General features: G+C 36.7%; 1 long non-coding RNA gene across 1 annotated transcript in view; it reads left to right on the top strand.

Moving 5' to 3' along the window:
* LOC126064422 (uncharacterized) overlaps positions 1-12,238 on the top strand; it is an 83,580-nt gene extending 71,342 nt beyond the window's left edge. Inside the window, exons 3-6 of the long non-coding RNA XR_007514510.1 lie at positions 2,232-2,388; positions 3,537-3,661; positions 10,428-10,551; positions 12,194-12,238. This is a non-coding gene — a long non-coding RNA (uncharacterized LOC126064422). The remainder of the gene's footprint in view (positions 1-2,231; positions 2,389-3,536; positions 3,662-10,427; positions 10,552-12,193) is intronic.
* The last annotated feature ends 1,641 nt before the right edge of the window (positions 12,239-13,879 follow it).

The raw sequence follows: 13,879 nt of genomic DNA, 5'->3' as shown, positions 1-13,879 counted from the left end.
TCCACAGCAGGAACCTACCCTTTTGCTCTTTATTGACTTCCTTTGTTTCCCTGTCTTTTTTCTCCACTGCCCAACCAGTGCTTTCTGGGATCTCTTCCCAAATACACTATTTGCACTGAACTCCTTGTCTCAGGGTGTAAACCAGGGATAAAGCCACCTAGACACCCACACAAGTAGGAAGGCTCTTTTCCAGCAGATTCAGAATAAAATTGACTAAATCTTTACTACTGTTAATTCTGTCTTTTTCCTTTTTTCCCAGAGTGAGAACAGAGAGTAATTAAGCATTGTGAGAAGAAAGTACTTTGCAAGAATACTCTCTTCAAATTCAATGAACTGGAAAACTAACTTACAAATTTGGCTGTTGATCATTCCTTGATTCATTATGACCTTCACGTTAATTAACAAAGATTTTCTGTTTTGGTGTATCATATTATATTATATAAAGTTAAAAAGAAAAAAAGGTTATACAACCTATGGCCATAATAATTCTAGCTTGCCCTTGTTAATTACCCTTATAGCAAATCTGCATTTGCCTACACTTTACATTGAGAACCTAGTGTAATGTTCTAAAATTTGAAGGGCTTTTGAATCACAAATTAAAACTAGAACTGATTATTAATGGTGGAACATATTGGGAAGAAATACTATTTATTTGTTCATTCGTTTATTCATTTATTGATATAACAGAACCAGTCTTCCCTCAGAAGATATGCTTCTCTAGTGATTGATCACAACCTTCGTGATGCTGAAGAACTGCACTTTTTAATATTGATTATGACACACAAGCGCATTTATGACACAGCCTATTTCTCCCAGTTGTAGTATTGGCTATGAATAGTGCTGGAAGTTGTACTTCAGCTTTCAAGTCAGCACAACCTTATACTTTCAGAACATGATAATCTCACTTAAAGTACAATAAAAAAATGTTCTTGTAAATGTATCTTTTTATTAATCAGGACTCAAGTAATATTTATTCCCTTCAGATTTATAATTTCACCCTCATAAGATAACCAAAGATAATTATATAGGAAAAAGAACATAATTCTTTTTCTCCTAAAAAGAAAAAAAAAAAAGCTACATATATGAGAAAAAAATATTTTTGAATTTATTTTTATTAGCATAGATTTTGTTTTCCTTTGGAAATTCCACTCATTATTCACAAAGTGTAATTCAGAAAAAAAAAAATACTTTTAGAAAAATTTAGATACAATCTATTGTTAAAAAGTTTTTTTTTTTTTTTACCTCTTTTGAAATTTTAAAAATATGGTCAACATCCTCGAAGCCAGCCCATCAGACATGGATTGGACTGGACAATGGGTTGGAAAGGGATGCTGATGAAAAGTGAGCTATTTGGATCAGGTGGACACTTGAGACAATGTTGGCATCTGCTGTCTGGAGGGGAGATGAGAGGGTAGAGGGGCTTAGAAGCTGGCAAAATGGTCACAAAAAGAGAGAGTGGAAGGAGGGAGCGGGCTGTCTCATGGGGAGGAAAGTAATTGGGAGTATGTAGCAAGTTGTGTATGGGTTCTTGTGTGAGAGACTGACTTGATTTGTAAACTTCCACTTAAAGCACAACAAAAATTATTTTTAAAAAATTGGTCAAATTAACAAGCATCTGTTGAAAGAAAACGGTAAATCTTGGTACTTGTTTTCAGGTGCCGCCTCGTTAGTTCTGACTCATAGCAACCTTATGTATAACAGAATGAAGCGCTGCCCAGTCCTGCACCATCCTCACAATCATTGGTATGCTTGAGCCCATTCTTGTAGCCACTGTGTCAATCCATCTCGTTGAGGGCCTTCCTCTTTTTTGCTGGCCTTTTTCTTCTTTACCAAGCATGATGTTCTTCTCCAGGGGTTGAAATTGATCCCCCCTGATAACACGTCCAAACTACGCTGGACTTAGTCTCACCATCCTTGCTTCTAAGGAGCATTTTGCCTGTAGTTCTTCCAAAACAGATTTGTTCTGAAAGAAAATTTTAAACCTTCGTACTTACATTCTCTGTTTCAAGTTCTTTACTAAATTTTGTTATGTTACCAAAAAAATTAACTGTAGTATTTAATGTTTTCCCTTTGTATAATTTTACAAGAAAAAATAAGTTTCTGGAGAAAATGTTTCAAGATGATGGTAAATATAATAAGCTTTTATCTAATAACAGAGCTTTGGTTGTTATAAAATGGTGAAGTAAGTAAAATTCGTCACGAACACCTATATACCATTTACTTTTTTGAAGATAGGAAGAAAGGGACCCTTGCTATTGCCCCAGGAACCTTGGACAAAGTACCAGCCAGAGACCCAACTTGGGCAGAGAAGATACCCTAAATGGAGTAGACCTGGAGATGCCAACCACACATTTCACAAATGAGGAACCTAAGACTCCAAGAGGACAGGTATTTGCTCAAATTTCTACAAATAGAGGCTGAGTTAGAAAAATAGTATATTTCGGCTGATTGTTAGTTCATAGGTTATGTTGCCATCATCATATCCAGTGAGCCACTTTTCTATATAGCCTCAAGATTGATTATAATATTAATTACAATTAATTGTAAAAAAAAAAAAAAAAATGGAAATCTGTAAGACCATGTTCCAGGATGACTCCTTTAAGATTTTGCTCATATTTGATCTCCTCCAGCAAGCTTCCCTGCTGCCCTTTCAGTCCAGTTCCAGATAGGCGCCCCTACCCCTGATGTTTCCGTAATACATGGAACTTGGCATTTTTCTAACATTGTACTTTTCCCACTTTAATTGCCTTTTTTCTTGCCTGTCTCCTCTAGTAAGCTCTAAACTCTTTGAATGCAGAAATCACACTCATGCATCTTTGTGCCCTGAAGTGTTATTATTTAATGTCTAGAATAAAATGGGTGCTTAGTGCTTATTTTTAAATGAATGAGCGGAAGACCATTCCCTATGCTAAGCCCTATTACTATTGTGTACACAGACGACCTGCTCACAGCTTGCTTTCAGCAAATCAAGATTTTAGCTGATATGAATTGCCATGTATTTTGCTCTGTTCTGTTTTATTTTGTTTTCCTTTTAAGAATATTTGAATTTGTATTGGGGATACATCAGAGTCTAAAGAAGAAATTTCTATTGATGGACTCTAAGGAGTTGGAATAGGCAATGGGGGGGGGTTTTATATAGAAATACTCTAATATCATGTAGGGATCCCACTCTACTACTTCATATAGCTAGCCTAGCCCTGACATTATGCTGTTGTTGTTTCTGTTAGGTGCTGTTGAGTTGGTTCCAACTCATAGCGACCCTATGTACAACAGAATGAAACACTGTCCAGTCCTGCACCATTCTCACAATCGTTGTTATGTTTGAGTCCATTGTTGCAGCCACTGTGTCAATCCATCTCATTGAGGGTCTTCCTCTTTTTTGCTGATCCTCTACTTTACCAAGCATGGTGTCCTTCTCCAGGGACTTACCCTCCTGAAAACATGTGCAAAGTATGTGAGATGAAGTCTTGCCATCCTTGCTTCTAATGACCATTCTGACTGTACTTCTAAGACAGATTTGTTCATTCTTCTGGCAGGCCATGGCACATTCAATATTCTTCGACAACACCATAATTCAAAGGCATCAGTTCTTCTTCAGTCTTCCTTATTCATTGTCCTGCTTTCACATGTGTATGAGACTACTGAAAACACCATGGCTTGGGTAAGGTGTGCCTTAGTCCTTGAAGTGACATCTTTGATTTTTAACACTTTAAAGAGATCTTTTTAAGCAGATTTGCCCAATGCAATGTGTCTTTTGATTTCTTGACTGCTGCTTCCATAGGCATTAATTGTGAATCCAAGTAATATGAAATTGTTTATAACGTCAATCTTTTCTCTGTATATCATGATGTTGTTTATTGGTCCAGTTGTGAGGATTTTTGTTTTCTTTACGTTGAGGTGTAATTCATACTGAAGTCTGTGGTCTTTGATCTTCATCAGTAAGTTCAAGTCCTCTTCACTTTCAGCAAGCAAGGTTGGTCATCTGCATATTGCAGGTTGTTAAGGAGTCTTCCTCCCATGCTGATGTCCCATTCTTCTTCATATAGTCCAGCTTCTCAGATTATTTTGCTCGGTACACAGATTGAATAAGTACGGTAAAAGTAGACAACCCCGATGCACACCTTTCCTGGCTTTAAACCATGCAGAATCCCTTTGTTCTTTTCAAACAGTGGCCTCTTGGTCTAAGTGCCAGGTTCCTCATGAATACAATTAAGTGTGCTGGGATTCCTATTTGTTGCAATGTTATTCATAAGTTTTTATAACCCAAACGGTTGAATGTCTTTGCATAGTCAATAAAACATTACGTTAAGATGCACAAATATTTATATTTAAAGGGAAATCCAACAGGACTGATGGATGCTGAAGGTATACGGAATCATACTACTTCAATCAAGACTGACTGGATTAAATGGCCCTTTGGAGCCCTGGTGCTGCAACGGTTAAGAGCTCAGGCTGCTAACCAAAAGTTTGGCAGTTTGAATCCACCAGCCACTCCTTTGAAATCCTGTGGGACAGCTCTACTCTGTCCTATAGGGTTGCTATGAGTCGAAATCAACTCCACAGCAAGGGTTTTTTGTTTTGTTTTGTTTTGTTTTGGCTTGCTTAGCAGTGCCTCTGGTGTTAGGTGCAGTAAAAGAGAAGGAAAAATGTCCTATCTTGTCAGCAATAGTGTAGTGGTTAGCTGCAAATTAATAAGCTTATGTCTAATGGTTGCTGAGACATCTACTCTTTGCTATTTTGTTTCTCACTTGGTAATGATTCCTAATAGATGAGATTTGAAAAAGACATAAATCATTATTTCCCAGTTAGAACAGCAATTCCAAATCAAACAATATGTTTGGCGTTTTCAGAAATGCTTTATTGGAATGATCAAGGGGTTGAAAGGTTGGAGTGAGGCATAATGATCATTTCCCTTAAATGGGAGACGGTCATGATGAAAGTTGCTTTTTATCAGTAATTAGAGTTCTATTGCAGCAACATATCCTAATTATGATATTTAGACCATTAGCAAATGAACAATGTTATTTAGATTTTGCTATGGAAAATTACCTTAGGCCATGTGGCATCTTATGGAGTGATTGAGTGTAATGCTGTTTGTGGTCTACGTCTCACTAACTCACCGACCCCTGTCTCACATACACACTCCATCTGGACTCACTTATTAAAGGCAGTTTAGTGTTCAACACAGAACTTGAAAAGTGCCACTTCAATGGGTTTGGATGTGAATTATGAATATTTCTGCATCTTATTAAGTTTCATACAACATGGCAAACATTATGAATGGTGAAATACAGTGAAACAGGTATCTAATGAGAAGTAAACATTTATGAATGACCACAGTCCTCTTTGAATCATTCTTTCATAATCACAGACAATGAATCGTAAAACAACTTAGATATTAGAAAATGACTAGAGGTTATTTTAAAAATTATTTGCCCTAGCATATTGTGTAAGCTAACTCATCAGATGGATTCATTCACCATGCACCAGTCACATTCACATTATCAGACACTATGCCAGAAATTAGGGGTAGAGGGAACTCTGCTCTAGAGGTGCTTTGTTCTGAGTGAGTCTAGTACAAATAACATTTCTACCCGTTGGGCAATGAAGAGTTGTGGTTGGTACAGTTACCAGGACCTTCTTGCACTTTTTTAGGGTGAGAAAGAAATGATGCTGATTTAATATTCTCGGAAAAACAGCTGAGTGTTAAGCATCAAGATCGATTTCCTGGCCTGATTTGTGTAATTAGTCCAGCTTGCCTTGCCTTGGCAATCTAGTGTTACCTGACCCAAGTGGCTGTTCAGTCGCTTTCCTCACAGGACAGCAGTACTTTAGAATTTAAGAGCTCTTTTGTTTCAGGAAATTTTGCCAATTATTCAATCTAAGGTTTCATTTATTTAATGACTTCCTCATTTTACCAGCTAATGTGCTTCCTCATTCCATCATCTTTTTGCCTTTTTATTGTGCTTAGTTGTTCTTTGGTCTAGCTACGGTCAATTTGATCTTTCTTCCTAAGTCAGTGACTCTAACCCCTGAAGGCAGAAGGCCAAAGGCCAAGTGACTTTAACGAACAATGTATGAAAACTCTGAAAGAATCATGAACTGGGTGACATTACTGGGGACATGTAAGTTGAGGGGAGGGTCTGATGTTACTGTCAATCTTAGTAAAGTATCAACTCTGAGCTGCAATAATTCAAAATGAAGTATTTTTATTGGTATTGGAGAGCTTTTAAAGATCTTTCCTTTTTTGTTTATTTAGGCATTTTGTGCCATTAATTGGGTGGGAGGCATTGTGGAGTTTATAGGAGCAAGAACAATAAGGACAAAGGGGAGTTTCCAGCCCTGGGTAATGTGTGGCCACTTGAAACTGTCAGAGGGGGTGTGCTTTATGGAAAATACTTAAACACATTTCTGTAAAATGCTTAAGAGAATTTGTGTATAATATAATAATACTTTAGAAGTTTTAATAAGCAGATTACTTCCTAATTTGTAGTGACAAACATATAAAGCAATGGAAGAAATCTTAGAGGCTTTAAACATATCAATATGTGCCCATTGTTTGTCAGAGCTATGATTTTCTTTGGGTTAAAATCGATACCAGATGCATAAGAGTACTTAATAAATGTTAGTTAAGTGGGATAATTTTTACTTATATTCATTACAATTTTCTTTTTCGATTATTTGTGGTTTCGAGTTCCATGAATTCTAATCTTATTTTGCTAATTTGACTTTTAAGTGTTAATTTTAAGCTTTCTCTTCATTTCTTTCCAGTATCTTCAGACTTCTGTGTGGGGATTTACACTTCATATTCTTTTGTCACTTATTCAATGTTGTCTTTGTTCTGTTTCGGAAATTTTTCTTTACCGTTATTTGCCAATGTTTGATGCCTTTGCAAGTGGATTTATGCTAATTTTCATTTTAAACAGCTTAAAATTTTCACCCAAAATTATTTGCATCCTGTTTTAAAATTTATGTTTTTGATTTTTACAGAAAATTAAGATGGAAAATTATGCAGTATGAGGGCATTGTACCGTTTTCCATACAATGAATATACAATTATTTTAAAAATTGTAGTTCTTACCTCTAAGACAATTTTCTAGTTAAATTTTCATTAGTTAGGGAGTAATTCTCATTACTTTATTCCAGATGCTATATTAGGTCTAGCATAGAGTAAGCATTCAGTAAATGAAAGTTACTTTTTGTTATCTGATATGCTTTGTATTTTAGGAAATCATTTTACATAAGGAATTAATCCTGTCATACTTGAATAGTGTTACATTTGGATCAAGTTGTCGGGAAAATAAGGCAGACTCCCCTTCCTTTCGTGGGTCATTTCATCGATCTCTTAGGCTAATAATCAGTTTCAGAGTACTCAGACAAATATGTCAGTCCCTTTAACATAGCCAAATAAACATCTACTACAAATGAAAGAAAATTCTCTCAATAACTCTGTTAGATAAATTAAGCCATTTTAGATAGTTGAGGATTATTATTCATGGAAAACCCCACGTGTGATTCTTCTAAACACAGACCGAGAAAAAATTGTTGTTAATGTATATTTCCAAGTGTCACAGATAGGGTGGAAAAAAAATACGTGAAATATTTGGACTAGAGTATCACCCATCTCATCCTTTCAGATGTCTTAACAATTGATCTGGAACTTCACATATTCTCTCTGATGATAGCAGTCATCTAAATAGTCAAAATTACTCTGTTGGCATGCCAAGGTTCAGTCTGACTGTAAGATATAAACATGATCATCATTATCAAATACGGGCCAGATGTTCATCTCCTGATTCTATGGAAACGATTACTTGTGTTATGGCGTGTATTCAGTCTTGTCATGAAAAAAACAAACTTCATTTAGCATAGAAGAAAGTGCACAATTTTGAATGATCCTACTGAATGAAAAAAAGAGAGAGAGAGAGAGAGATTTTCTTGGATAGAATTGATATTTGGGCACTGAGGCCTATGATTTTGCTCAATGAGAGTAATCTTCCCATCTATCCCTAAATGTTACTCCTTCAGTGCATCATCTCATTTATTCTTATGAGCATGTTCTAATTTAAGAGGGTGAGAATTTTCTTCACCCAGATATCCTCTTTTCTTCCGGTTATTCTAATTTAATAATATTTACTGAAGGAGAAAACCCAAAGAAGACTCATTTCTTAATTAGCCCTGCATTTTTTAAATATATTTTTGTTCATATAACTACACTGATTGGTTTAAAGTCAGGAAAGGCGTGCATCAGGGGTGTATTCTTTCACCCTACCTATTCAATCTGTATGCTGAGCAAATAATACGAGAAGCTGGACTATATGAAGAACAGGGCATCAGGATTGGAGGAAGACTCATTAACAAGCTGCGTTATGCAGATGACACAACCTTGCTTGCTGAAAGTGAAGAGGACTTGAAGCACTTACTAATGAAGATTACAGACCACAGCCTTCAGTATGGTTTGCAGCTCAACATAACGAAAACAAAAATCCTCACAACTGGACCAATGAGCAACATCATGATAAATGGAGAAAAGATTGAAGTTATCAAGGATTTCATTTTACTTGGATCCACAATCAACACCCATGGAAGCAGCAGTCAAGAAATCAAAAGACACATTGTACTGGGTAAATCTGCTGCAAAGGACCTCTTTAAAGTGTTGAAGAATGAAAATGTTACCTTGAAGACTAAGGTGCACCTGACCCAAGCCATGGTATTTTCAATCGCATCATATGCATGTGAAAGCTGAACAATGAATAAGGAAGACCGAAGAAGATTTGACGCCTTTGAATTGTGGTGTTGGCGAAGAATATTGAATATACCATGGACTGCCAAAAGCACCAACAAATCTGTCTTAGAAGAAGTACAGCCAGAATGCTCCTTAAAAGCAAGGATGGCAAGACTGCGTCTTACATACTTTGGACGTGTTGTCAGGAGGGATCAGTCCCTGGAGAAGGACATCATGCTTGGCAGAGTACAGGGTCAGTGGAAAAGAGGAAGACCCTCAACGAGGCGGATTGACACAGTGGCTGCAACAATGAGCTCAAGCATAACAACGATTATAAGGATGGCGCAGGACTGGGCAGTGTTTCGTTCTGTTGTGCACAGGGTCGCTATGAGTGGGAACTGACTCAACAGCACCTAACAACAACAACTACATTTTATCACATACATAAACTTAAAACAAAACTTCATTGATAACCTTATAACCAGATATCACCCAATCGATTCTGACTTATGGTGACCCCATGTGTGTCAGAGTAGAACTGTGTTCCACAGGGCATTCGATGGATGATTTTTCAAATGTAGATCACCACACCTTTCTTCCAAGGCACTTCTGGGTGGATTCAAACTTCCAACCTTTAGGTTAGCAGCTGAGCACATTAACAAACCTTATAAAACATGCTATTTACTGTATTTTGGTCTATCTTGTTTTGTTCATAAACATGAAGCCCAGAGAAAATTTTCACTTCTTTTATTCTGTTTCTGAACACAACTGGCCATTTTATCTTACATCTAGATAGAAAAAGAAACACAGTAATATAGATTAAAATATGCCTGCAAAGACAAAAAAATATAGTCACTTCTGCAGAGGGAAAGATTTTCAAAGATGATGCTTCTGTTTCAGGCTATATTGGATTAAAAAAAATATATTGGATTAGGATGTATTAAAGTCACGTATTTCATTGAATTACAATTGTTACAACCATAGAATGTTATTTTGGAAGCATTCACGTAGTTAAAAATGTACTGTAAAGACATGCATTGAACAATGTTTCATGCTTTCCAGTTTCATGTGTGACTCTTAGCATATTTGAAGTAAAGGTTTGCAATGAAGGTGGATGTGAATTGCCTACATAAGCCACACTGAAAAGAATTTTGGAACTCAGTTTAAGAGTTTAAAGTCATTCATTCCATTGATGTGTTCACTGCAACCTATACAGTTATGCCATCTGTCACAGTCTTAAAAATTTATTTACTCTTTAGAACCCTTGTATGTAAAGGCGTATCCGAAGATCGCTAAATAGGTAGGGTTGAGTAGGCATTATAATTTCATGTCTTCACTGGAAAGCAATTTGAAATCAGCTGAACATTATCATATGAACTATTTAAATCACAGGGTCATGTTCATTAGTAGATATCAAAATTGCTATGAAAACAATCCCCTAATACAATATCTAACTCCAATATCCTATAGATAAAGAACCAAAATATTTTATTTTTCTTCTAGTATTTTAATTTGGAATTAAATTTAAAAGTTCTCCAGTGACAGCCTAGTAATTGCCTTTAACATTCTACAACAGTTTGAAGTATTTAAAAAATAAGTGTTTTACTTCAGATATGCTTCATAGCTATTAGTCATCTTTAATGAATCAAATATTTATCTATTTGGCTGAGCATGTTTTCAAATTATTCCTGGGCTCTTTCAGCTTATGCACATTAGAGAAGCAATTGCAGCTGAAAAATTGCTACAAATTCTAAGGCCACTTGGATTCATCAAGACTGCGTAGTTACGAGAAGATGAACAGACATACTAAATTTTGGCACTGATGAGTGAGTTCTCTTCATTTTTTTTTCTTTTAATCCTAATATACTTGGTAAGTCCTACATATACTTGTATGAATTCATTTTGTAAATACAAGATTCCAAACTGTTATCTCGGCATAATTAAAATCCTGATTCTCCTTCCTGTAAGTCTCATTTCAACTCCTGATGTCCCAAAGAAGTGCCATCTAACTTTTTGGGCTTATATTATCTCCTTCCAACTGTCTGTATTTTGCTTGTTAGCACTTTCTACATTTTAATAAAATTCTCAAATAGCTTCAGTTACTTAACTCCTGATGTCACACTCTGTCTTAGTCATTTAGTGCTACTACAACCGAAATACCACAAGTGAATGGCTTTAACAAAAAGAAGCTTATTTTCTCACAGTAAAGTAGGCTAAAAGTCCAAATTCAGGCCATCAGCTCCAGGGGAAGACTTTCTCTTTCTGTATGCCTTCTTATCAATCTTCCCCTGGACTAGGAGCTTCTCTACACAGGGACCCTGGGTCCAAAGGACACACTCTGATCCCAGCACTGCATGCTTCGTGGTATGAAGTCCCCTGTCTCTCTGCTTGCTTCTCTCTTTTGTATCTCAGGGGATTGCCTCAAGACACAATCCAATCTTGCAGATTAAGTCCTGCCTCACTAATACAGCCGCCGCCCATCCTCCCTCATTAACATCATAGAGGCAGGATTTACAACATACAGGAAAATCGCACAATACCAGGAATGATGGCCCAGACGAACTGATATACACATTTTGGGGGGGAACATAATTCAATCAATGACACCCTCTCATACACTACTCTGAGTGCCTTAAAGCACTTCCTTTCTTTTTATAATCCCTGCTAAACTATGACAGAACTATAGGACATATAATATTGTATACAAATAATATATGGATTAAGACAAAGTTTTCATTGAAATATGAATGGATTCTCATAAGTCAGTGAATTTTTGTGTGTGTATTTTTTTTTCTGAGTGTATTTTTTTTTTTTCTGAGTGAGGTTATGGACTGAAGAGAGTTTGAAAGTACATAAAAATATTAGTATATAGCAGTAGATAGCCAGAATATTCCTTAGAAGTGAGAATGGATTACTGTGGACTTGTTATCAGGAGGGATCAGTTTCTGGGGAAGGACATCATGCTTGGTAAAGTAGAGGGTCAGCGAAAAAGAGAAAGGCCCTCAATGAGATGGATTGACACAGTGTCTGCAACAATGGGCTCAAGCATAACAATGATTGTGAGGATGGCACAGGTCCAGGCAGTGTTTCGTTCTGCTGTACATAGGGTCACTATGAGTCGGAACCGACTCAATGGCACCTAACGACAATAACCCTGAGCAAAGAGGTGTTGATGATGTCATCAAAGGAGTTTTGTAATGGCTATTTAAACTTTGCTTCTGAATGCTTGGCATATAAGTCAGATTCTCCTGCTCTGTTGAAGATTCTATGAGCCTCCATGGTGGAGAATAGAGATGTTCACAAATATTTCTGCCCCTTCCTTCTGAGCATGTGGTAGGATTGCTCTTTCCCACTTCCTCTTAGAAATTTGACCAGAAGTAATTTGACCTCAAAGAAATTTCACCAAAAGTAATATGGCAGGAATTTTCAAGCTGGTGTTCAATTTTCCTTATTCTCTTCCCACTGCAGTGATTTTGAAAGCACAGGTCAAGATGGAAACTCTATCAGTCTAGCTCCCTATATAGCTGCAATGAACAGATGAGCCCCTTGGTCAGCCCACAATAAACATGTAGCATGGGCAAGGAACAAACCATTTTCTTCTGTATAAGCAAGTAAACTTCAGTGAGTTTTTGTTTTTTTTTTTTTTTAATGTAACGTAACCTGCCATGGCACATCCTGACTAATACAGTTAATATATATCATTTATTTAACTCATATACTGCTTAAATTATCTAGAGTTTGTATGTTTCTTACAATCATGACTACTATGAATAACTTAAGAACCCTGGCTTCTATGAATGACTTCAGACAAGGCAAACATTTTGGGGACAAAGTGAATGCTGCCACAGAAGTGTATGATGGCTATGCGGAAAGCAAGGCCTACAAGGGAGATTTTTAAAAAAGGAAAGCAAACTTGTTGCTTTCGAGTTGATTCCAACTCATGGTGAACCCATGTATTACACAGTAGAACTGAGCTCCATAGGGTTTTCTTGAATGTAATCATTACTGAAGCAGATCGCCAGGTTTTTCCTCCATGGTGCTGCTGAGTGGTTTTGAACTGCCAACCTTTAGGTTAGCAAACGAGCATAAACTGTTTGCACCACCCAGGGACCTTAATGAGGAAGAGCATTGCTTCTAATTGCATGTTTAACTTAAAGCAATGAAAATGACTGACAAGAGTCTTAAGATTTTGGTTTAAGTTCAAATACCAGGGTTTTTCTTCCATGCTTAAAGACGTCTTCTGTCTAGTATCCTCAGGACTGCAACTGCCAGAACCATACACAAAAGTTGATTATGTAGATTGCTACATTATCACATCAGTTGAATTCACCAAGTCTTTGACCTGGGAAAAAATATATAGGAAGATAACAGACTCCTACTGATAGTAAAACTGGTCGTCTCCATCCATTATAATAGGTCTTACTGAAAGACACTGACTGACTTCCCTTGCTAGAGGAATCATACAAGATCTTCATGTCACTTGACACTGCCTCCAGACCTCTAACCAGAATCAGAGTCAAGAATGTTTGGGGAAGGCAACCACAAAAGAAATCCTGGGGGACAAAAGCTTATAAGATTTTGATAAAATACATGGGTATAACTGTGGAGAATATGTGTAAGATTGGAATCTGAAATTGCTAGACCAATGAGAAAAAATATATTGAGGAAGGGAATAATTTCAGAATAGGTTGAAGTAATCAATATGGATTCAATTACCAAGTTGGTCCTCAATTTACTGTGCTAGCTTGAGCAGTTGAGTGTGGTTCTTTTTTTTTTTTTTTTTGTAGTTTGATTAACTCTACTCTGAACTCAATTTTTTTTTTGTATAACGTAGAAAGAAGGAAGAATCAAAAAGCTCATTGATTAATAAATGTTGGAGGGAACTGGACACATTTGACATACTCAAATACTCCCTAGCCGTGCTCTCTAGGAGACCCAGTATAAATTCATTTATCCAAGGATTTGAGAAGTATTTTTCAAACCAATGACCGAAGCCCCAAAATAACCCAAAAGTACAGCATTGAGCTACACTCTGGAGGGATTCAACGCTGGTGCAAGATACTGCAGATAAAGCTAGCTCTCTGATTTCAGTGTGATACTAGGATCACAGGGTAGCAGGACGTAAGGAATGGCACGTAACTGCCAGAATAATGG

The sequence above is a fragment of the Elephas maximus genome, chromosome 2, assembly GCF_024166365.1.
Source record: "Elephas maximus indicus isolate mEleMax1 chromosome 2, mEleMax1 primary haplotype, whole genome shotgun sequence".
Classification (NCBI taxonomy): Eukaryota; Metazoa; Chordata; class Mammalia; order Proboscidea; family Elephantidae; genus Elephas; species Elephas maximus.
This window is presented reverse-complemented; position numbering and strand designations above follow the sequence as displayed.